Source organism: Peromyscus californicus, unplaced genomic scaffold, assembly GCF_007827085.1.
Source record: "Peromyscus californicus insignis strain IS unplaced genomic scaffold, ASM782708v3 Scaffold_15__1_contigs__length_86483966, whole genome shotgun sequence".
Lineage (NCBI taxonomy): Eukaryota > Metazoa > Chordata > Mammalia > Rodentia > Cricetidae > Peromyscus > Peromyscus californicus.
In genome coordinates this window covers 26,520,762-26,544,646 of record NW_026294447.1, presented here as the reverse complement: position 1 = coordinate 26,544,646, position 23,885 = coordinate 26,520,762, and the positions used below count along the sequence as shown (strand labels likewise).

The following is a 23,885-nucleotide window of genomic DNA, read 5'->3' as shown; positions in this document are numbered from 1 at the left end:
AGACATGCTGCTTGACAGTCTGTCAAAAAATTCATTACAAGAAATTTAAATTTAATTTAGATTATATTCTAATTGAAACAATGTAAAACACCATTTTAACACTCTGATGTAAATAATATATGTGAGAAATTACATTCAAAATTCTACCTAAGAAAGTAAAACAATAATGCAAAAATGTTTCTATTTATGTGATGAGTACTTAAATGCTTGTCCCTTGTGCTTCAGCATAAAATCATAGGATTTTGGGCCACACTTGAGACTCCATAAGAACAAAACATACACAGATGAAAACAGTGCACAAATTACCATTTTTAAATTATATCCTGCTCAGAGTAAGGCAGCAGAGTAGGAAAGGGGTTGTAAACATTAATCAAAATAATATATAAATCAGACAAAGTAAAATGGTATACATTGAAGCATTCAATTCACTAAGTGGACACAAGAATCCTAAATATGTTGGGCTATAACAAACATCCAACACTTCTGGTGAAAACTGATCAAAGAGGCTGGAAAGGCAGCTCAGCAGTTAAGAGCACTTGCTGAGTGTCTTAGTGTTTCTAGTTAGGTTTGCGGCAACCAAACACCGTGACCAAACAGCAAGTTGGGGAGGAAAGGATTTATTTGGCTTATACTTCCACATTGCTGTTCATCACTGAAGGAAGTCAGGACAGGAACTCAAGCAGGGATGGAACCTGGAGGCAGGAGCTGATGCAGAAGCCATAGCGAAATGCTGCTCACTAGTTTGTTCTGTATAGCTTGCTCAGTCTGCTTTCTTATAGAACCCAGGACCACTATCCCAGGGGTGTCCCCACCCACCATGGGCTGGGCCCTGCCCCAGTAATCACTAATTGAGAAAATGCCTTACAGCTGGATCTCATGGCTGCATTTCCTCAACTGAGGCTCCTTCCTCTCCAATGACTCTAATTTATGTCAAGTTGACACACAAAACCAGCCAGTACACTGAGCAATCTTGGGGATCAGAGTTTGGATCCCATCACACACATAAAGCAAGGTGTCCTGGTGCATACCTATAACTGAAGTCCCAAGGTGGATGGAGACAAAAGGACAGTTTAGTTTTGCTGACCTTCCTAGCAGAGTAAAAAGGAGGCCCAGGATCAAGGAAGGACACTGCCACAAAAGAATATATGGAGAGCAACAAAGGACACCTGACACACAGGTGTGTGCATGCACACACATACAGGCACTCTAACGAATAAAATCATACATATATATACACAAAACAACATATATATATGTATATGTATAACAAAAACAACATACACACATATGTTGTTTTTACTTTCAAGACAGGGTTTCTCTCTGTATGCCTGGCAGTCCTAGAACTCACTCTGTAGACCAGGCTAGCCTCAAACTCAGAGATCCACCTGCTTCTGCCTCTGAGTGCTGGGATTAGAGGTGTGCACCACCAGTCATAAATTTTTTTTTTAATTTATAACTTAGAGAAAAAACAAAGACGTAACTATAATTGAAAGCTTCACCATATCTCTTAGAAAAAAAGGAAAGTAAGTACTCAAATGAATCATGCTGTGGGATGTCTTTCTGTATGCTGTGAATATGTGTTGCTCTGATTGGTTGATAAATAAAGCTGCATTGGCCTCTGGCAGGGCAGGATGGAGCCAGGCCAGAGAATCCAACAGAGACAGTCAAAGGAGAAAGGAGAGTAGAGAGAGATGCCAACCACCACCCAAGGAGCAGCAAAATGCCAGCAGACCAGTAACACCATGGCCACATGGCAACTTATAGATTAATAGAAATAGGTTAAGTTATAAGAGCTAGCTAGCAAGAATCTTGTTTGTAATTAATATAAGCCTCTGAGTGATTATTTTTTTTTCTTTAATTTATTTTAATTTATTTTGCTATACAATTCAGTTCTACATATCGGTCACAGATTCCCTTGTTCTCCCCCCTCCCGTCCCCCTCACCTTCCCCCCAACGCCCCCCCCCCCCATTCCCATCTCCTCCAGGGCAAAGCCTTCCCCACAGACTGAGGTCAACCTGGTAGACTCAGTCCAGGTAGGTCTAGTCCCCTCCTCCCAGGCCAAGCCAAACAATCCTGCATAGGCCCCAGGTTTCAAACAGCCAACTCATGCAATGAGCACAAGATCTGGTCCCACTGCCTGGATGCCTCCCAAACAGATCAAGCCAATCAACTGTCTCACCCATTCGGAGGGCCTGATCCAGTGTGGACCCCTCAGCCATTGGTTCATAGTTCATGTGTTTCCATTCATTTGGCTATTTGTCCCTGTGCTTTATCCAACCTTGGTCTCAACAATTCTCGCTCATATAAACCCTCCTCATTCTCGTTGATTGGACTCCCAGAGATCCACCCGGGGCCTAGTCATGGATCTCTGCATCCAGATCCCTCAGTAGTTGGATGAGGTTTCTAGCACAACAATTAGGGTGTTTGGCCATCCCATCACCAGAGTAGGTCAGTTCGGGCTGTCTCTCGACCATTGCCGACAGTCTGTTGTGTGGGTATCTTTGTGGATTTCTGTGGGCCTCTCTAGCACTTTGCTTCTTCCTGTTCTCATGTGGTCTTCATTTACCATGGTCTCCTATTCCTTGTTCTCCCTCTCTGTTGTTGATCCAGCTGGGATCTCCCGCTCCCCCAAGCTCTCTTTCCCTCGACCCTCGCCTTTCATTACCCCCACTCATGTCCAGGCTGTTCATGTAGATCTCATTCCATTTCTCTGTCATTGGGCGATCCCTGTGGATCAAGGACCTCAACATAAATCCAGCTACCCTGAACCTGCTAGAAGAGAAAGTAGGAAGTAGTCTTGAACGCATTGGCATTGGAGACTACTTCCTAAATAGAACACCAGTAGCACAGACTCTGAGAGAAACAATCAATCAATGGGACCTTTTGAAACTGAGAAGCTTTTGTAGAGCAAAGGATACGGTCAACAAGGCAAAGCGACAGCCTACAGAATGGGAAAAGATCTTCACCAACCCCACATCTGACAGAGGACTGATATCCAGAATATATAAGGAACTCAAGAAATTAGACATCAAAATGCCCAACAGTCCAATTAAGAAATGGGCTATAGAACTAAACAGAGAATTCTCAACAGAGGAAACTCAAATGGCCGAAAGACATTTAAGGAATTGCTCAACATCCCTAATCATCAGGGAAATGCAAATCAAAACAACTCTGAGATACCACCTTACGCCTGTCAGAATGGCTAAGATCAAAAACACTGAAGACACCTTATGCTGGAGAGGATGTGGAGCTAGGGGAACTCTCCTCCACTGCTGGTGGGAATGCAAGCTTGTACAACCACTTTGGAAATCAATATGGCGCTTTCTTAGAAAATTGGGAATCAATCTCCCCCAAGATCCAGCTATACCACTCTTGGGCATATACCCAAGAAATGCTCAACCACACCATAAGAGCACTTGTTCAGCTATGTTCATATCAGCATTGTTTGTAATAGCCAGAACATGGAAACAACCCAGATGCCCTTCAACTGAAGAGTGGATAAACAAAATGTGGTACATATACACAATGGAATACTACTCAGCAGAGAAAAACAATGGCATCATGAGGTTTGCAGACAAATGGATGGATCTAGAAAAAATCATCCTGAGTGAGGTAACCCAGACTCAGAAAGACAAACATGAGCACTCATAGCAGGATACTAGACATGAAACAAGGATGAATTGTCTGCTACTCACATCACCAGGGAGGCTACCCGGAAAACAGGACCCCAAGAAAGACACAGGGATCGCCCAATGACAGAGAAATGGAATGAGATCTGAGTGATTATTTTTTAAGCAGCTGCAGGACCACGGGGCTGAGCGAGACTGCAGGCTGGTTGGGACCAGAGAAACTTACACTACAGAATCAAGTTATAGAAAAGCTAAAACTATGAATGATAAAGACCAAACTTTATTTTAGAATCCTCCACTCAATTAGGCTTCAACCTTCAGCCCTCTGTGTTTGTCTCTGCACAGTTTAGTTTTAACAAGAATCTTGCTTACACAGTTCTGAGGTTTTCTCATCTTAAAAATCTCACGATCCTGGTTTGCCTCCAAGAATCCTGGTCAGTGGGTTTACTCAGAATTCCTGGCAGACTGATGATATTTTCATCCACTGACCCTGCTCCTTGGTTCCTTGGCTCTAACTCCCCTTGTCCTTGCTCTGTTTGAAATGCAGCCTGACTCTACACTTTCCTTTCTTCCTTTTCCCATTGCAGTGGCTACCAAATCAAAATTGCTAGCCACTTTACTGTCTAGTTGGCTTTTTAATATTGTCATGCTTTGAATCCTAAATGTCCCCCTGAAGGCAAATGTACTAGGGGCTTGGTTGCTTGCTACCTAATGGGCTTTAAAGGGTGAATGAGTCATGAGATCTCTTAGCGGAAGGGCCTGAATGGAGGAAGTAGGTCACTCAGGGCACCTTTGCAGAGTTGATCTTGTCCCCAGACTCTCCTCTCAGCCTCTGGGCTTTCCAGCTGCTATCATGTTGGCAGCTGTACTTTATTCTAGCTCCCTCCAGCAATGGAGACAGTAACCATGGACTGAAGCCATGAGTCAAAATAAATCACTCTTTGTTTTTCTTAGGTATTTTGTCACAGTGACACAAACAACTGACTGGCAGGAATATCCACCAACTTGATCTAAGTGGCATTTACAAAAGAAAAAAAACAATTACAGAATCTTTCAAGTGCATGCACCACATCTAACAAAATAGGTCCTATTCTGACCCATCAAACAGGCCTAACCTGAATATATTTGCCAACACTAAAATCATAAAACCAGGTATTTTAGAACTAAAGTAAACTAGAAATCAGTAACAGAAAGATCTAGAAAAATCCTTCAACAAACATGTGGTTAAAAAAAAAGTTAAAGTTAAACCTTAAAATATTTTTAAATAGATAAAAATGGTAACATGATGTATTAAAACTTGTGAAATGTATGTAATAAATGTGAGCAAAATCTACAGCACTAAGTTCATATATTCAAAAAAAAGTCTCTTGGGGCTGGAGTGATGGTTCAGTGGTTAAGAGCACCAAATGCTCTACCAGAGGACCCAGGTTCAATTCCCAGCACCTACATGGCAGCTAACAACTGTCTATAACTCTAAGATCTGACACCCTCACACAGACATACATGCACGTAAAATAAAGATAAACAAATTGTTTTTTTTTTTAAAAAAAAGAAAAGTCTCATCAATACTTGAGCCTCCAACAATAAAAAGGGATGTAGGTCTCTTCTTATCTGAGAGAGGTAAGTCCCAAGGCACAAGAGGATGCCTGAACCACAAGCAGTACCAAACATCATATATATTGCTGTTTACTACACAGTTACTTGTGATGAACTTTAATTAAAATTAAGCACATTCAATCCAGAGCACTTAAAAAATCTGAGTACAGCAAAATATTGACAGAACTAGTAATAAATGATACAGATGAATCAGAATTGTATACTATAATCAAGGTTCTTCTATACCCTCCACTTTCTTAAACCAACACAATTCCTAAGTGCATTCTAAATATGTCCTTGTACCCACAGAGATGTACAGTGCTCACCCTTCATCAAGGAAATTTCTCTGCAACACAGACCAGTACAGAAAACCACAACCAACCAAAGTGTGGAGCTGTTGAGCTCAGTCTCAACAGATACATCTACAATACTCCTGTCCCTAAGGCTCAGGAAACATTGGGGAAGTCAGGGAGGAATGATTTAAGAGCCAAAGGAACAGGGAGCTTGCAGTGAAATTGTGTCTCCTAGACATGTCAGAAGCAACACCTATCAAGTTTCACCTGACATGGCTGCCTAAACATGGCCTGAACGAGGATGACACCGATAGCCATGCTAACATGGATGGGGGTGGCAGGGGGCTCAAGAGGCTTCAACACTAGACAAAGAACTACAGGAAACAAAGGAATACCGATAGTGGGAAAAACAGTATTCCCAGGGACGAGCACACCAACGGGTCATCCAATACCAAATGGACACATGCACACACAAGCAATATTAGACAGACTGAGTCACTTGTATTTATTTATATGGAGTGTGTGTGTATGTGTGTGTGTGACAAAGAGGCAATAAATTTGATAGAGAGTGAAGTTAGGGATATGGGAGGGTTTAGAAGGAAAAAGGGAAGGGGAAAATAGTGTACTTATTATAATTTTATATTTATATATAATTCTTAATAATTTTTTTTTGGTTTTTCGAGACAGGGTTTCTCTGTAGCTTTGGAGCCTGTCCTGGAACTCACTCTGTAGCCCACGCTGGCCTCGGACTCACAGAGATCCACCTGCCTCTGCCTCCCAAGTGCTGGGATTAAAGGTGTGCTCCACCACCACCCGGCTAATTATTTTTTAAGTTAATTTAACACATAAATTATTTTTTAAGATTTTTACTTAATGTTTTCTAGTGTTCATCTCAGGCAACAAACTTTATCAAACAAAACTATAGTTAAAGGTGCTGGGGGAACTATCATTTTTTAAAAATGATTAAAAATAACACTTTTTAAATTTTAAAACTTCAGTTTATATAATATAGACAAAAAAAACCAACCCCCCCAAAAAAACTCTCCTTTAAAAGCAAGCAATGAGTACCAGATCAATAAAAAGATAGAAAGCCAGAAGAGTCTGTATCTCTTAACAAAATCAAAATCATAATGTCAAAAGTCTAACAAAGAAAATTTGGGGCCCGAGGATTAAAAAATCTCTTAAATAGCCTTAGTTGCCTGGATGTCTTTCTTGGGAGAATCTCTGATCTGAACTGCTTGTTCTCTGGCCTGCCTCACAGTTGTCATTCACAGAACACTGTCTCAGTCTTTTCCTGGGCTACATTACTCTGACATTTCAGATGTTTTTGTTTTGTTGTTGTTGATTTGTTTTGGTGCTTTATTTTAATAGACCATAACTTCTAGAACTTTCAGAGGTTTGCTGTCTAGAAGTATCTTTATTCTGCATCCACCCTCCACTCTTCAGATCCCTGATTTTCTGCTATATGTTTGGGGTCTAAAAAGTCTTGTCCTTCAAAACTGTCAAGTGGCTGAAACCCTGTTTCAGCAGCTGATCTTGCTAGCTAGAAGACTGATGCCAGCATACTCAATTTTCTTGTTGTTTTGAAAGCCCATTTTTATGTTCTCTCTGAAAACATTCAGGACTTTCTTTTTCATCCTTGGTGTTAGCAACTTTCACAAATAAATGCCAATGCTAAGGTTCCTCTTGTTTTAACTACGAGCTCAGAAAAAAAGAGACAGAATACAGTACAATGAGTTTTCAATGAAGGTTGTTTGTGTGAAAGGAGTTTGCCTTAAAAAGTTTCCATGAAATACTTATACTTTATAAAAAGTATGCCATTTAAACGGAAAAAAAAAGAATGCCCCCAAACATGGATTAGGGCTTTAAATATGCAAACTTTTTGAGTTTACAATTCTATTTGTAGAAATCTAACCTCTCACAAAAGGTAAAATGTATATGTACAAGAATATAAGCTGCAGTGCTGTTTAAAGTATTTTAAAAAATTAGACTACAGTCACATACCACTGCCCATGTAAGGGATAGATAATGAAAGTTATAGTCTTGACAGTAGCAGTAAAAGAATGGTAAAGTATTATAACTTCCAAAATAATAGACTACAAAAAGTACACTAAAAAATTTAAGTGAGGAGATGATTCGTTTATAGTTTATATAACATTTATTGAGTTATTTAGTGAAGTAGATTATATTTGTACATTATAATCATTGCATATTTTGTTAACATTAAAAGTATTGTACATGGAATGTAGAATTCTAGAAAGATGTTCTTTGACATCTGATGGGCTACTTCCTGATAAATATAACAAAAATGCATTCAATACACCTAAGCCGTCGCATATCCAGCTTAACCCAATGTACCAAAGACCACTAGTTGTTGGTTCTCCTGACACCACCTAAGACTGCAGCTTATTGCCACTGCCAAGTGTCATGAATAACAATATCTTACCGTATCTACCCCAGCCTAAATAAAGACTGAAACTACAACGATACTGAGGTATCATTTCTACTGAATACCTATCAGTTTCTCACCACCCCAAAGCCAAAAAAATCTTCACCTGAAAGACTGTAAGTCAGAGATAGTATATACTATTTCTTTCAACTTCTCAGAAAGAAACACGATTTCTAAATAAAAAGGGTTTTTTTTAAAATCAAACTAAGCTTTAAAACAAAGTATCACTAAAGATGAACTGAGTCACTGATAAAAGAGGATGTCTCACTTACAGGAAAATAGATAAGCCATAAACTAGTATACTTTAAATAGCATGACCTCAAAAAATAGGTATGTACGTGTGTGTGTGTGTGTGTGTGTGTGTGTGTGTGTGTGTGTGTGTGTGTGTGTATGGTATGTATGTGTGTGTCCAGGGAGAAACAGACTCATTACAAAAGGAGCTTTAACATATAGGAAAATGTCAGCAATTATCCCTACTAAAACACAGAAATTCATAGATAAACAAATCATTAATGAAAGAGAATTGAGCAACAGCATTAATAGGACACACATAAAACAATCCATCCACTGATGAATCCATTTCACATGTACAGACATGTTTTGTAAACAGCCATACACAAATTAGTAACAAGTTTTAAGGATTATTTGTTTGTTCAGAAAAATGTCCATATGTTTCATATACTTATCTCTAGACGCATTATATTTCACAATAAAGTTTTCAAGTTATCATCATTTTTTCCATTTTTAAAAGTTCAGTAGCAAAATCTTCAACATAAAACTACAAAGAAGCCCTGTGCAGTGGTGCCCGCCTTTAATCCCAGAACTTGAGAGGCAGGAAGATCACTCTGAGTTCAAGGACAGACTGGTCTAAAGAGAAACTTCTAAGGCAGCCAAGACTAAATAGAGACTGCCAAACCAAAAGAAAAAAAATCAAAGAAGAGATATTGGCATGTTTCAAGCAAAAACAATGAAATTCAAGATTACAGACTGTAGTAAAATGAACCTTGTTACAGTCTAGTTATTTCTCAAACTTATAAATCCAAGAATAATAAAAGCAATCCCAATGTGTGTATACAAATCATCTAGTGGAAAACTGTAAATTTATGAGACTATACCACCTACCTATACATATTCAAAACAGAATAAAATTCAAAAGAATATTCTCAGTTTTAGCAATACCAGAACCAGGTATTGCTGGTTCTAAACAACTGCCCAAAACAGTTCTATGGTCAATCTGTCCCATTGGGCAACCATTTTAGTGAAGGGCCAAATCAGCTACCCCTTTAAAGTAATAATTTATGTTGCCATATTAGAAACTTAAAAAACAAAACAACAAAAGCTATAACCCCAAACAAAAATGGGGTATATGGTCATATTAAATTATTTCAAGACATAAAATTAATTATTCCCAAACATAATAAAGTAAAACAAGTTAAGTGCCGTGGCCCATAGGCTCAGCTACTAAGGCAGGAAGATGGCTTGAAGCCAAGGGTTCAGGGCCAGCCAGAGCAACACAGGGAGACCTTGTTTCTTTAAAATAATAATGATAATAATAATAATAACAACAACAACAAAAGACTCCAGGCATGGTAGTGCGCATCTGTAACACCAGCATATAACACCCCGGAGCCAGAAGCAGGAGAATCAGGATCTAAGGACATCCTCGGCTACTTAACTAGTTTCAGGCTAACCTAGAAGACAAGAGATCCTGTTTAAAAAGGAAAAAAAAACCCTAAAATGTAGTTCTGCTTTTTAAACTCTTACGAAGAGCTATTTCTTTCACTATTTTTTCTAAATTTAATAAGTAGAACATGTGCCATTTGTTGCTGCCTTACAGATTATCTCAGAATTTATTTTAAGTGCTTATATAAACCCTTACTGTGTCTGAAGGTGTGGCCTATCTTAAATCTGCGTTTATTTATCAAAGAAGTTATCAATATCACATTGATAGACTACCCCTAAATGTCTCAACGTATTTCTAATATGTATTAAATTCACTTCTAAAGAACCACCTAAAAACAGAACGTGTCTGCTGCAAATGTTAACTGAGATATTTGGCACGGAAAAGCTGTAGTAGTACTGAGCAGCCATTTTTTAGTACAGCAGGGGCTGGCAAACTATGGCCCACAGCATAAATCCAGTCCAGGTATTCAGGCAAAATAATTACCCAGGAGGCCATTAGGCTGTAATGGCGCTAGTCCCTTGGATTCCTATGTAAGTAAACTCAAATCCAGTGATTACTATTGGAAAGAGGGCACAAGTGGAGTTTTCTGGGATGCAATTACTATTATGCTATTTTTTTTTAAATGCGACCTTTTATTTTATGTATGTTGGTATTTTGCCTACATGTATGTCTTGGCACTGCAAGCAATACACAGTGCATACAAGCATGCTAGGAGGGCAGAAGGAGGCATCGGATTTCCTGGGACTAGAGTTAAAGAAGGATGTGCACACCATGTAGATGCGGGAAATCAAACTGGGTGCTGTGCTCTTAACGGCCGATCTCTCTCGCCATCTTATTATGTTCCTTCTTGATCTTGATACTAGACAGAAGAGTATACATCATGAAAATGCAATGAGTTGGACACGCGGCTTAAACATTTTACAGTTACCACACAAGGATTTTTATTTCATACTCTGTCTTTGAAGAAAAATTATATCTGTCTCCTATTCATACTTGTTTTGACTTCATTACTTCCATCGAATGAAACAATTCATAGTATCTCACATTTTAAAAGTAAGCCTCAATTAATTTTATTGGCATACTATTATTACATAGGACGTGATTTAGTTTGGTTTCTATTGCTTTGATAAATTCCTGACTAAAAGCAACTTGGAGCGTGGGGTTGGAACCATCACCCAGAGAAGCTCCCAAAGGAGCTCAAGGCTGGAACCTGGAAGCAGGAACCGAAGCAGAGACCAGGGAGTGAGCCTGCTTCCTGGCTTGCTCTCCATGGCTTGCTTGGCTTGCTTTCTTTTCTTTTCTTTTCTTTCTTTTGGTTTTTCGAGACAAGATTTCTCTGTGTAGTTTTGCGCCTTTCCTGGAACTCGCTCTGTAGACCAGGCTGGCCTCGAACTCACAGAGATCCGCCTGGCTCTGCCTCCCGAGTGCTGGGATTAAAGGCGTGCGCCACCACCACCCGGCACTTGGCTTGCTTTCTTATACAACTGTGGACCACCAGCTCAGAGGTGATATCGCCCACAGTGATCTGGGCCCTCCCAAATCAATCATTAATCAAGAAAATGTCCCCAGAAATGTCCCCAGAACAATCTGATGGAGGCACTTCCTGGCAAACTGACAAAATAAATAACTCATACAGGATGACAGCCTATGTAATGATTACGTAACTGTCATTTTGGGTGAAATCCTTTCCAGATAGAAGACACTTCGCAAAGTGAGCAACTTGTGATAGTAGGTGAAAGCTGTCCTTCCTTAGCTCTTTCCACGACCACTGGGGATTAACTCACATAAAAATGCTCGAAGGAGCCCAAAGACCTGTTTCTCTGAGAAAGGCGTTTCTGGAGACCACCCTCGTCTGTCCTGCTACCTAGTAGTTTACGCAGCTCCTTCCATAGAACTTCAAGTGCTTCACCAATACCATTGGGTGGTGTCATCCTCCAGTTAGAAAAGCCGACTCCGGGATGTTGTGAACCCGGAGTTTGCATCCGCCCGCCCGTAGTCTAGTACCCGCGCGTGCTGAGCAGCACTGGGAGCTGTGCTCGACTTTCAAGGGTGGAGAACTGTAAAGGGCTTAAAGTGTCCCGCAAGGGCAGAGCGGGGATCCGCGGTCCAGCCAGGACTGAAACCCTAACTCGCCAAGAGGAAAGACAACCGACACTTTTGAATCCACGTTCGGCCTCTTAACTTTGGTGAGACTGTGCGGAAACCTGAGGAGCAGGAGCAGTGTGTCACCTGAGAACCCCCGCGCCGCGCGGGGCCATCGAGGGTGGCCGGCACGCTCCTCGGGGGCCAATCCGGTGCAACCCTCCCGCATCTCCAGGGGCTGCGGCCGGAAGTCCGGAGGCGGCGGCAGCCCACCCCGAGCTCCTCTCCCCTTCCCCCACCCTCCCGGGCCGCGCCGTTACCTGAGGAGCCGCGGGAAGAAGCCTCGGCGCCCACTCCGCGGGCGCAGCGTCTCGGGCCGGAGGCGCAGCCAATCGCCGCGCGCCCGCCGCGCGCGCCCCTGAGTGACCAAAAGGGGCGGGGCCGGACGGGCGGGAGCGAGCGAGCGAGCGCGCCGCCGCCGCCGCCGGGCCCACGGCGGGGGGGGGGGGGGGGGGGACGAGGCTGAGCGCACCGGGCATGCGCCAGCCCGCTGGCGACCTGGGGGCGGGGCTTCCGGCGAGCTCGCGGGGTCGCAGGGAGCGCTGAGAGCAGCTGGGGAAGAGTGCCGACCTCAGGTCGCCTTCTGGGGGGCGGGGGGGAGTAGCGGACTACTGTCCAGACCAACTCTTGTCTGGCTAGAGGAGGGGAGACGTGTGGTTCGTGGGCTCCGCCTCACGTGGACGATCTTCACTGGGCAGAACTGTGGTTTCCTTCAGTGGGGTGTGGTTTGCGGGTTACGGGGAGGAAGGGTGTGCTGCGAAGTGAGACCTCCTCCTCCATGCTGGCCAAAGACCGTGTCAGAAGAGCTTTAAATCTGGTGATAGTTTTTACTTCGGGACTAGGAAGAGTGTATTCTAGACTACGTGCGACGTCAGAATGTTCAGTCTCAGGATTTAAAAGAGAAACCTGAACGCCAAGGGTATCTTTTTATTGCGCAGTGTAGGGGTAACAAGGAATTTTATCTGAACTGGTATAATTGGTAATGATTCAAGTATTTCCTTTGAGAGCCAGAGACAAATGATGTCTCTGTTGCCCAATCTGATGCAGAACTCCTGCCATCCATCTTAGCCTAGTTCTGAGGACTTCAGGCCACTTAACACTGGCAGTTTAGTACTGAGTTTTAAAGTTACTTTAATTTAAATAAAGTTACTTAATATTCTCTGAGTCTTTACTATGTGAATACTACGTGCCAAGTACTCTTCTGGATGTTGGGATCATAATATTATCAATAATAGTAATTTTTCCACCCCCAGCAGAGAATAAACATAAACTTTGGTGATAACCACCAAAGTTAGTGGACAAAGTAAAAAGAACTTACTAGTAAGTGCTAAAAGGGTGTGAAGTTTGGAGAAAAAAAAAGATGAGAGAACTGGATTAAATTATTTGGAGCAAATAGAGTATAATATTCAAAAAAGTTTCATTATTTATGTAACCAATAACTTGTCCTAGATCTCGCTCTGTAGATCAGGAAGGCTGGCCTCAAACTCGCAGAGATCTGCCTGGCTCTGCCTCCAGAGTGCTGGGATTAAAGGTGTGTGCCACTGCCGCCCGGCATCTAAAAATGCATTTTTAGTTTATTTATGTATTGCTTTACATTACTCATGGTTGAATTAGATTTTTATAGACATAAAATACCATTTAAAAATATGGTTATGTTGGTGCACCTTTGTAATCCTAAACCTTTGAAGAATGATCATAAATTTCAAGACGGCCTGGGATACATAGCAAAACGGAGTTTCAAAAACAGAGGTGGAACAAATTTCTTAATCACCAGCCCCTGTTGTTGTAGAATATTAGTTGAAGATATATTACATTTGTTTATGCTGTGGAACATTTGTTTTAATGATGCAAACATGTGTTGCATTCTTTTACATTGCATTTGTTTAACTCTGTGAAGCTGTGTTACTTTGTCTAAAACATCTGATTGGTCTAATAAAGACCTGAATGACCAATAGCAAGGCAGGAGAAAGGACAGGCAAGGCAGGCAGGCAGAGAGAATAAATAGGAGAAAAAGAGAGAGAAAGAAATCAAGGAGCAGGGGGGAAAGAAGGAGGCAGCCACACAGCCAGACATAGAATAAGAAGAAAAGATATACAGAAATAGAGAAAGGTAAAAGTCCAAAGGCAAAAGGTAGATGGGATAATTTAAGAAAAGCTGGCAAGAAACAAGCAAAGCTAAAGCTGGGCATTCATAAAGAATAAGCCTTGGTGTGATTCATTTGGGAGCTCAGTGGCAGCCCTGCCCCCAAAGAGTAAAGAGTAAAAAAAAACCAACAACACCCTGTAAAATGAAAAATCAAATTGTATACTTCCAATATACAATAGTGTTCCAAAGAGTATAAGATAGCAAGGGGAAATCACATCAAAGCAACTCTGAAATTCAGCACAGCAGATGCAAAATCTTGAAGCTCCACATTCAACAGATGAAATTGGTTGGGCTCCAAAGCCTTGCACAACCCTGTGGGCCCTAACTCTACTACCTATTACACATGTGGCCTCCGTTATGGACTGGCTCCCTCCCATGCCTGCAGCCTTCATCAGTGGATCTCTCCCAGTCCCAGCATCTCCAATACCATCTTCCCAGCTCCATGCAACAGTCTCTCAGGGCCTCTTCATAGAATCTCGTTGCCTGGCCTCCTCAGCCTCCTGGAACCTTAGCACAAACCTCCACAACCCCCTTCACTCTTACATCGTTCATGCCTGCAAGTCGGTACCAGCTGGACAAAGTTTCCAAGTTCTTGGCCACCTTGAAATAGAGTTACAGTGGCCGCTGTGTACCTTTAAAGCTGAATCTCAGAAAACACCTTAATGGGCACCTGTTATTTTGCAGAGAAGCCCCCTTCATTGTCATTCTCAATTCACACTCTTCTCTATTCAGGTGAATTTGGATATTCATAAGATGGAGCCTTTGATGGATGGGGTCTTGCCCACAGGACACCTTTCCTATTGTCCCAGTGCAGAGTAGATTTCTCTTTAGTGCCACTAATCTCTTTAATGACCACAGCTGCTTTCCTAGCAGCCTTCTTGTCTGCAACTTTAAACTTACTCAGAAAATGGCACATTTTTTCATATCTTTGTGTTCTGCTTCCTGCTCTTTCTCACTGTAGTCCTGGCAGTGAGCAGTGATCATGACATAGGCCTTTTCAGCTGTGACCAAATAGCCAGCGAAAGCAACTTAGGGAAGGCTTTATTTGGACCAATAGTCTATATTATGATCAATCCACGTGAGTCTATTAAATGGGTAGCAGAATTTATTAAGATATAAATTGAGGAAATACACTCACAAATACAGAATGGAGTAGACAGCTGAAGTTGTCCTCTGATCTGACCGGGAGTGAATCCACCTCGAAGGCAGGAGCAGGGAGAAGGGGCATGTATAAAGTACTCTTCTGGAACTTTCTCTTTCTTGCCCCTTTTCCCTGCTTATAAGAGGTCATGGACAACGGCAGGAAGCACTGCCTCCTTGGGGCCGTATAGCCCAAGGTCATGGGCAGAGCAAATACTACTACAGTCTAAGAAGAGATACTGTCCATCATGGTGATGAAGTCATGATGACAGGATGGTCAAGTGGCTGGTCACACTGCATCCACACTTAAGAAGCAGAGAACAAATGGAAAATGGGGCTGGGCTCTACAACCCATGCCCAGGGACAGATTTCCTCTAGCAAAGCTTCACTTCCCAGAAGTTCCACAACCTCCAAAAGAAGCATCCACCTGGAAATGGTCAAGATCAGAGCCTAGGCATCTCTAACAAGCCAGGCTCAGCCACCTATCCTTAATAGGCCAGTTAGACAAGTAATAATGAAAGGGAGGGAAAAATGTATTCAATGTGGACAAAATGGGAAGACAAACATGGAGATCCAAGCATCTCTCCCTATCCCCCAAGTCCATCTTCAGGGCCCTAACTAGAGGGCAACAGGTTTGCATAACTAAGCTCAAAGTGTGATTCTGCCCTTCAAACTTCAAACTCTTCTGCAAAGTGGACTGTCAAGTTGTCAAGACTGTGTGAAATCACTTTCCAGGATCAAGATTTCCCTCTAGCTAGTACAAGGGTTCTAGCCTTTGTCTTGTATGAGACTTCTGGAAAAATTGCAAAGTCTTAGGCTCCGTTGCCTCAGTAGTCTGACAACCAAAAGGAAGGGCAAAGGTATCTCTTTAGGATATCTCCATTCCTGCCAGGACTTTAACAGGACAACGTGTTCAAGTATATGAGCCAATAGAGGACATTTCATATTCAAACCATAGCAAGTGTGATGAGTGAGTAACTTGGGGAATATCTAAAGGGAGTTCGCCAGCAATAAAATTTCAATTCATATGTAGTGATGTGTTCTGGACTGGAATGAAGATAAGGATATGAAAGTAACATAGAGTAAAGATAATAGCTGCTATTAAGATGTCCAAATCGAGTCTCATGATTTTCGATACATCATGATACATACCCCTTTTATAAATCACTTTTCTAAGGGATCATGACTCATTTAATACTTTTTTTTTCCCGGAGTTAAGGTTCTAACCTAGATCTTCATACATGTCAGAAGAGTATATAACGACTCAGCCACCACAACTCCCATGTACATTACTCACCAGGAGGGACATGATGCATGGTACTAGAAATCTACCCAACTTCCCAGAGCTAGTGAGATCATGGATCTAAGAGGAGAACCTACTACTTCTACTTCACTGAACTGGCATGATTCCTAACTACATTCTAATGACTTATCTTTATACCCACAGATAAGTGCAGATTTCACCCCTCATCAAAGAAGCTTCTCTTTGCAGCAGACTTATTTAAAGACAAACTCTCACTGTGTAGTCCAGACTGGACTTAAACCTTTTTCCTTCTGTCCCAGCCTTCCAGGTGGTAAGTGTACAGGCATGCCCCACCATGCTAGGCTCTAGGCTTTTTAAAGCAATTTTAAGCTTACAGAAACTTGAACAGGTTGTACAGAATTCTTTCCTTAAGTTTCCCATATTATTAAGATCTAGTGAAAATGACTGATACATTATATAGTGGTTTGAAAAGGAGTGGCCCCTATAGGCTCATATATTTAAAATGCTTGGTCATTAGAGAGAGGTGCTGCTTGAGAGGGATTAGGAGGTGAAACCTTGTTGGAGGAAGTGTATCATTAGGTGTGGGCTTTGAGATTTCAAAAGCTCAAGTCAGGCCCATTGTCTCTCTCTTCCTGCTGCCTGTGGATCCAGATGTACAACTCTCAGCTGCCTGCATGCTGCCATGTTCCCTGCCATGAGGGTAATGAACTGAACTAAGCCATTGAAACTGTAAGCAAGCTCCAATGAAATGTTTTCTTTTTGTAGGCATTGCCATGGTCATAGTGTCTCTTCATAGCACCAGAACACTAAGACCTGTTATTAACTACAGTCCATAGTTTACATAAGTTATGTGATGAATGCCCATTCATAGTGCAGGTCCATGGTATCTGTTAATGCACCATATCACGTGCACACTATCACAATATTAGAAGTTTTATTCCCCTAACATTTCCCAGTGTGTCGCTTCTTTATCCTTCTCTCCCTTCTCCTGAACCTCTGAAAACTACTGATCTTTAACATCAACTTAATTTTTGTCTTTTCCCAAGTATAGTGCAGGTACAATCACAAATGGATAGCCTTGTTAGACTAGTTTCTTCACTGAGCAATATTCATCTGAGATTTGTAGAAGCTTTAACTTTCTGTATTTTATTTTCCTTTTGGTCTTTGAGACAGGGTCTCGTGTATCCCAAATGGCCTCTGACTTGATGTATTGCTAGCGAAGTCCTTGGACTTCTGATCTCCTGCACCAGCCTCCCAAGTCCCTAGATTACAGGAATGCACCCCCACACCTGGGATCTTTCATCTATTTTCAATGCTTGATAGTTTATTTTGTATTATTTTTATTTTTTTATTTTTTATTTATTTATTTATTTATTTATTTATTTATTTATTTGGTTTTTTCGAGACAGGGTTTCTCTGTGTAGCTTTGCGCCTTTCCTGGAACTCACTTTGGAGACCAGGCTGGCCTCAAACTCACAGAGATCCGCCTGGCTCTGCCTCCCGAGTGCTGGGATTAAAGGCGTGCGCCACCACCGCCCGGCTATTTTGTATTATTTTTAATGATGTTGTGCAGTATGGTATAAAACTATTTGTTTTTCCACCCACCTACTGGAGGACATCTTAACTACATCCAGGTTTGGACAATTTTGAATAAAATTCCTGTAGACATCTGTCCGCAATATATAGAAATAAGTGTCTGATTAATCTGGGTAATTAAAAAGGGGCAAAATTGCTGGGTCACTTGAGTATATTTCATTTTGTAAAAAACTGTCATGCTGCCTGCCTTCAGAAATGGCTGTAATGTTTCTATCTTCATCAGCAGTTAAGAATTGTTTCCCGCTTTTAAAAGTATCTGTTGCCGATGGCTTGAATTGGGACCAGAATGGAGAGGCTTAAAATAAGACAAACTATTGAGACATTCATCAAAAATTCCATAAGTTTGATTTTTTTTCTTAATGCAACTGAAAAGTACTGCAGGCTTTTTAACAGGAAATTTATGTCATTAGGAAACTATGGTGACTAATGAGTGGCGAACAATCTAGAAGCTTTTCAAGTGATTCAATATAATATACCTCAACTAATATGATGACAGGAGAGAAGTTGACCAAAGTAGGATGCATTTTAAAGGTGAAATTCATAGTATGTGCTACTGGCAAGATGTGAAGAGATTAGAGGATCTCTTCTAAGTAGAGATAATTCCGGTGTTTTTAAAAAGAACCATTGGGTGGATTGTGATGTCATTTCAGAAATAGATGTAGGGAAAGGAAAGGGTCTGTGAGATTTCTATAAAAAGTTATTATAAGTATAGCTGAGCTTTGGACTGCCAGCCCCTAAATAATGACAGAGACTTTTTTTTATTAATTATGAAAGCTTGGCCTTAGCTTAGGCTTGTTCCCAACTAACTCTTAAAACTTAACCCATTTGTATTAATCCATGTTCTGCCACGTGGTTTGTTACCTCTCCTCAGTACCATACATCCAACTTCCTCTGCATCTGGCTGGCAAATCTCTCCCATCTAATAGTCTTTCCCAGAGTTCCCATCTCTGCCCAGAAGTCTCACCTATCCTCTCCTGCCTAGCTGTTGGATGTTTAGCTCTTTATTAAACCAATTTTTTTTTATTAAACCAAACAGAAGCAAGTGAGATAAAACAGACACATTTTCTCACTGTGTACAAAAAGATTATTCCAATGGCCAAGTTCAATAGATTTTTATCTTTAATTATACCAAAGTAAGAATGTTAATACATATAATTGGTTGTTTAATCCTGGGGCTCAGAAGGTACTTAGATGTTTCCTTCTACATCTGGAAACAAGATTGGTAGAGTCACCAGCGCTGGGTATTGGTTTTAACTTGGGGCTTAGATGGGGTCACTTGAAAAGAAAATACTTATAAACAAAAGAGCATAGACACAATCCCTAGAGGATTCCAGTCTCATTAAAGACTACCTATAAGGAAAGGGCCAACAGAGAAGACCGAGATTAGATTATTAGGGAAGAAGTCCAGAAAAGTATGGTGTCATAGAAGCCAAAGGAACACAAGGTTGAAAGGAAGGAAATGGCTCATGCTTTCAAATATCAGTGAGGAATTTAGCCAAATGAGGTCAGAGAAGTAACCTTTGGACTTGGCAACACAGCAGTGGTTGTTGGCATTTATTTCAGTGAATTGTCCTGATCAAGAATCACTGTAAATATGTGGGAGGTAACTTGAGTGATGGTAAAGTAGAGATGATACAGTACACAGTAGATTTTCTAAGCTACAGACATTGCATCTGGTTTTGCCTGTATACAGAACTCCAGTTTTATTGTGGGTGACAATTTCTTGCTCTAAAGGAAGAGAAAGTACTCTGCCCTTTATCTCAAAATGAGCCTTGTCATTTCTTATGACTCTTGGGGTTCTTTGCTGGTGAATGGATCATAAGTGAAAGCCAAGTGGAGGGATACCAGAATAAATCATCTAAACAGATCTATAGCCAACAACGAGATTAAAGCAGTAATAAAAAAAAATCCTCATTAAAATATTCTAGAACTAGATAATTTTCCAAGCTTCAAAAGAACTAACACCAATACTACTAAGATTATTCTGTAAAACAAATGCTTCTAAATGCTTTATGAACCCAGTGTTACCCTGAAACAAAAACCAATAAAGAAACAACAAAATCTGCAGACTGATGCCCCAATGAACACAGAGGCAAACATTCTAAGTAAAATACCTGCAATCAGAATTCCAGATCACTTCAAACAAATCATTAAGTATGATCAAGGTGACTTCGTTTCAGTGATTTGACACACATAAATCAATAATTTATCACATAGATGCACTCAAAGACAGAAATCACATGATTATCTCAATAGATGCAGAAAAGGCCTTTGTCAAAATCCAGCATTCCTTCATGATAAGATCCATTGAGAGGCTAAGGAAGAAGGGGACATATCACAACATAACAAAAACTGTATATGATGGATCTATAGCAACCACATGTTAAATCAAGAAAAACCCAAACATTCTCACTGGGGTTGGGAACAAGACAGAGGTGTCCACTCTCTCCATTCTAATTCAATATAGTGCTTGATGCTTTAGCTAAATCAATAAGACAAGAGACTAAATGATTAAAAATAGAAAAAGTAGAAGTCAATATATCTGTTTGCAAATGAAAGGACTTTATAAATGAGAAACCCAAAACACTCTGTAACAACAAACACTTTCATCAGGATACAAAATTAATATACAACACAAAAATCAGTAGCCTTCCTTGGCATGGCATGGTGGCATATGCCTTTAATTCCAGCACTTGGGAGCCAGAGGAGTGAATCTCTGTGAGATCAAGGCTAGCTTGATCTACAAAGCCAGTTTCAGGCCAGCCAGAGTTATACAGACCCTTCCCCCCACATCAAGATATAGATATATAGATATAGACACAAAAACACATAAGTCTTATATACAAATGATAAGCATTTTTAGGGAAAAAAATCAGAGAAATAATCCCATTCACAACGTATTTGGTTACGTTTATTTCTGGATATCAGGGCAATACTGATCTAGGTGGCCTGTGCTGCCACCAGGGCCATGTTGACATCCGGACCCAACCTGCTGCAGAGAGCTATGTTTGAGTCCGTGTTCCTGCTATAGCTTCGGTCTGTGATGATGTCCATGGCCCACGTTACCACAGGGGGTCATAGGAACCAGGTGTGTTGAAATCTGAGGGCCGTGCTCAGCCAGCACCAGCCCTCACTGGCCCTGTGATAGCTGGCCCTGCCTCTCACTGGACACTTCAACAGGAGAACTGGTCCCAGTGGCATGAGACTAGGAGAGCTGACTCTGCCCTTCACCTGAGGGGGTTGGTTCAATGGCCCAGACCAACCAGCTCAGCTACCACCCAGACCCACATCCTAGGCCTTGATCTGGCCCACCCTAACATCTACTCCTTCTATGACTTGCTGGACTTTGTGGAGAGACTGGTCCTGCAGAACAATCACCACAGGATCTCCATGTCTCCAGGCAACAGCAGGATATCCCAGAGGAGTTTCAGTGAGGGTCCAGTGATGATGGTGTGCCAGAGGCCTTGAACCAGACCACTGAGTCATTACAATGAACATTTTGTGAGTGGGGTTGACGAGACAAAAGGGTGTGCTATGTGACATCATCATCCTGATGCCACTAGGATGAGTGAAGAGGTGTGTTGGAAAGATTGAGCAAGGTGGGGGTCTTTTTTGTTTGTCTTGTTTTGTTTTTATTCAATTTTGGGAGATTCTTTTTGGGGGGCATGCTGCAGTAGTAAGGGGGTGGATATGAAGGGACTGGGAGGTGAGCAGGATTGGGGTGAATGATGTAAAATTTCCAAAGAATTGTGTCAAAAAATATTAAAAAAAATAACAATGCAGGAAGAATCATCATTCCTTATTTCAAGTTAGACTACATAGCAATAGTAATTAAAACAGCATGGTATTGGCAAAAAAACAGACATATCAATGGAGTAGAATTGAGTACATAGATATAAATCCAAGCAACTACTCAGAAACAGTTTCAGCTGTCAACTTCACACAAACCTAGAGTCACTGGTTGGAGGGAACATGAACTGAAGAATAGTTTTGATTAGATTGGCCTGTAGCCATATCAGTGAGGCATTTTCTTAACGGCTAAATGATATAGAAGGGCTTAGCCCACTGTGGGTGGTGCCAGCTCTAGGCATATGGGCCTAGGTTGTATAAGAAAGCTAACTGAACAAGACAATAAGCAGCGTTGCTCTATGCTTCAAGCTCCTAACTTGATTCCTTTCAGTTAGACTATAAGCCAAAATAAAAATCCTTTCTTCCCCAAGTTGCATTTGGTTATGGTATTTATCACAGCAACAGAAAGGAAAGTAGGACAGAAATCTACCTGATTTTTGACAAAGATGCCAAAAATGCATATTCAAGAAAAGACAGCATCTTCAACAAATTTTGCTTTGAAAAACTGAATATCAACATGCAGAAGAATGCAACTAGATCTTTATCTTTCACCCTGCACAAAATCCAGTTCCAAATGGATCAAGGACCTCAACATAAGACCTGCTATTGAGAAACTACTAGAAAAAAAAGTAGGAAGTGCCCTTAAGTGCATATAGGTAAGGAAGGACTTTCTGAGGGACTGTGGTAGTTCAGGGAAATAGAACCAACAATCAACAAGTAGGTAGGATCTCATGAAACTAAAAGGCCTCTGTACAGAAAACCAAAAATGACTGAAGAGGTAGCCCACAGGATGGTAGAAAATCTTTAACTGTTGTACATTTGACAGAGGATTGGTCCCTAGAATACATAAAGAAATCAAAAAATTAAATACCAAGAAGACAACCCAATTTAAAAATGGGCAATGAAACTGAACAGAAAGTTCTCAAAAGAAGAAATACAAACAGCTAGTAAATACTTAGGTGTTGAACATCCTTAGCCATCTGGAAATGCAGATTACAACTTTTCCCAATATTTCACCTTATCACATGCAGGAAGACCATCATCAAGAAAACAAATGACAGCGTGTATTGGCATAGATATGGGAAAAGAAGTTGCAGCCACTTTGGATATTAGCTTTGGGGTCTCTTATAAATCTAGAAACAGAACTACCATATTGTACCAGACTTTTCTTTTGGGCCACCAACCAGCTCCCAAATCATGACAAAGAGACTTATTATTAGTTTTGAACACTCGGCCTTAGCTTAGCTCTTTTCTGGCTAATTAACTAACTTAAATTAACCTGTTTCTCTTTATCTACTTTTTGCCTCAGGCTTTTTCCTTTTCTTTCTGTATATCTTACTTTCACTGCTTCTTGTGTCTGCTGGCCGGCATTTGCCTGGCTTCTGGCCCTGGGTGTCTCCTTCGTTCTCTCCTCTCTTCCCCTCTCATTTTTCCTCTCTTTCTTCTTCTTTTTTAAGCCTCAATTTCTCCTCCTATTTATTCTTTCTGCTTGATAGCCCCACCTATCCTTTCTCCCTATTGGTCATTCAGCTCTTTATTAGACCAATCAGATGCCTTAAGCAGGTAAGGTGAAACAGATGCAACATATCTTTACATAATTAGACACACATCCTTACATCATTAAACAAATGCAGCATAAACGAAAGTGACAGTTTTACACAGTTAAAGTAATATTCTGCAGCATAAACAAATGTGACACATCTTTGCCTAGTTAAAAGGATATTCTACAATACCATATGACTTATCTGTAGAACTCAAAGGACACTGTATTCTCCTACAGAGCTCATCTGTGTTCATTTCTGCTCTACTCATAATAGCTAGGAAATGGATAAGCCTAGATAGCACCAACAGATGAACAGATATTCAAATGGTACATATATACAATGGAATTTTATTCAACTATAAAAATAAAATCATAAATTTGCAAGAAAATGGATGGAACCGAGTAAGTAAACTCTGAGTGAGGTGACAAGATCCAGAAAGTCAAATGCTGCATATTCTTATATGTGGATCACAAATTCTAGTTTTTAAAATTGTCTAAATTGGAATGTCTATAGTTGACCTGGAAGCAAGAAGAAAAAAATGAATGGCAAGGGG

General features: G+C 40.9%; 1 protein-coding gene across 4 annotated transcripts in view; it reads right to left on the bottom strand.

The window, feature by feature from the left end:
• Positions 1-12,200, bottom strand: part of Mipol1 (mirror-image polydactyly 1) — a 297,757-nt gene extending 285,557 nt beyond the window's left edge. For 2 of the 4 annotated variants that reach the window (XM_052738573.1, XM_052738574.1), the window contains exon 1: positions 12,055-12,162. The gene's annotated coding sequence lies outside the window, so the exon portion shown is untranslated. Of the gene's footprint in view, positions 1-12,054 lie in introns of all 4 variants that reach the window. The other 2 variants (XM_052738577.1, XM_052738576.1) reach the window with 2 other exon arrangements.
• Between the last annotated feature and the right edge of the window lie 11,685 nt (positions 12,201-23,885).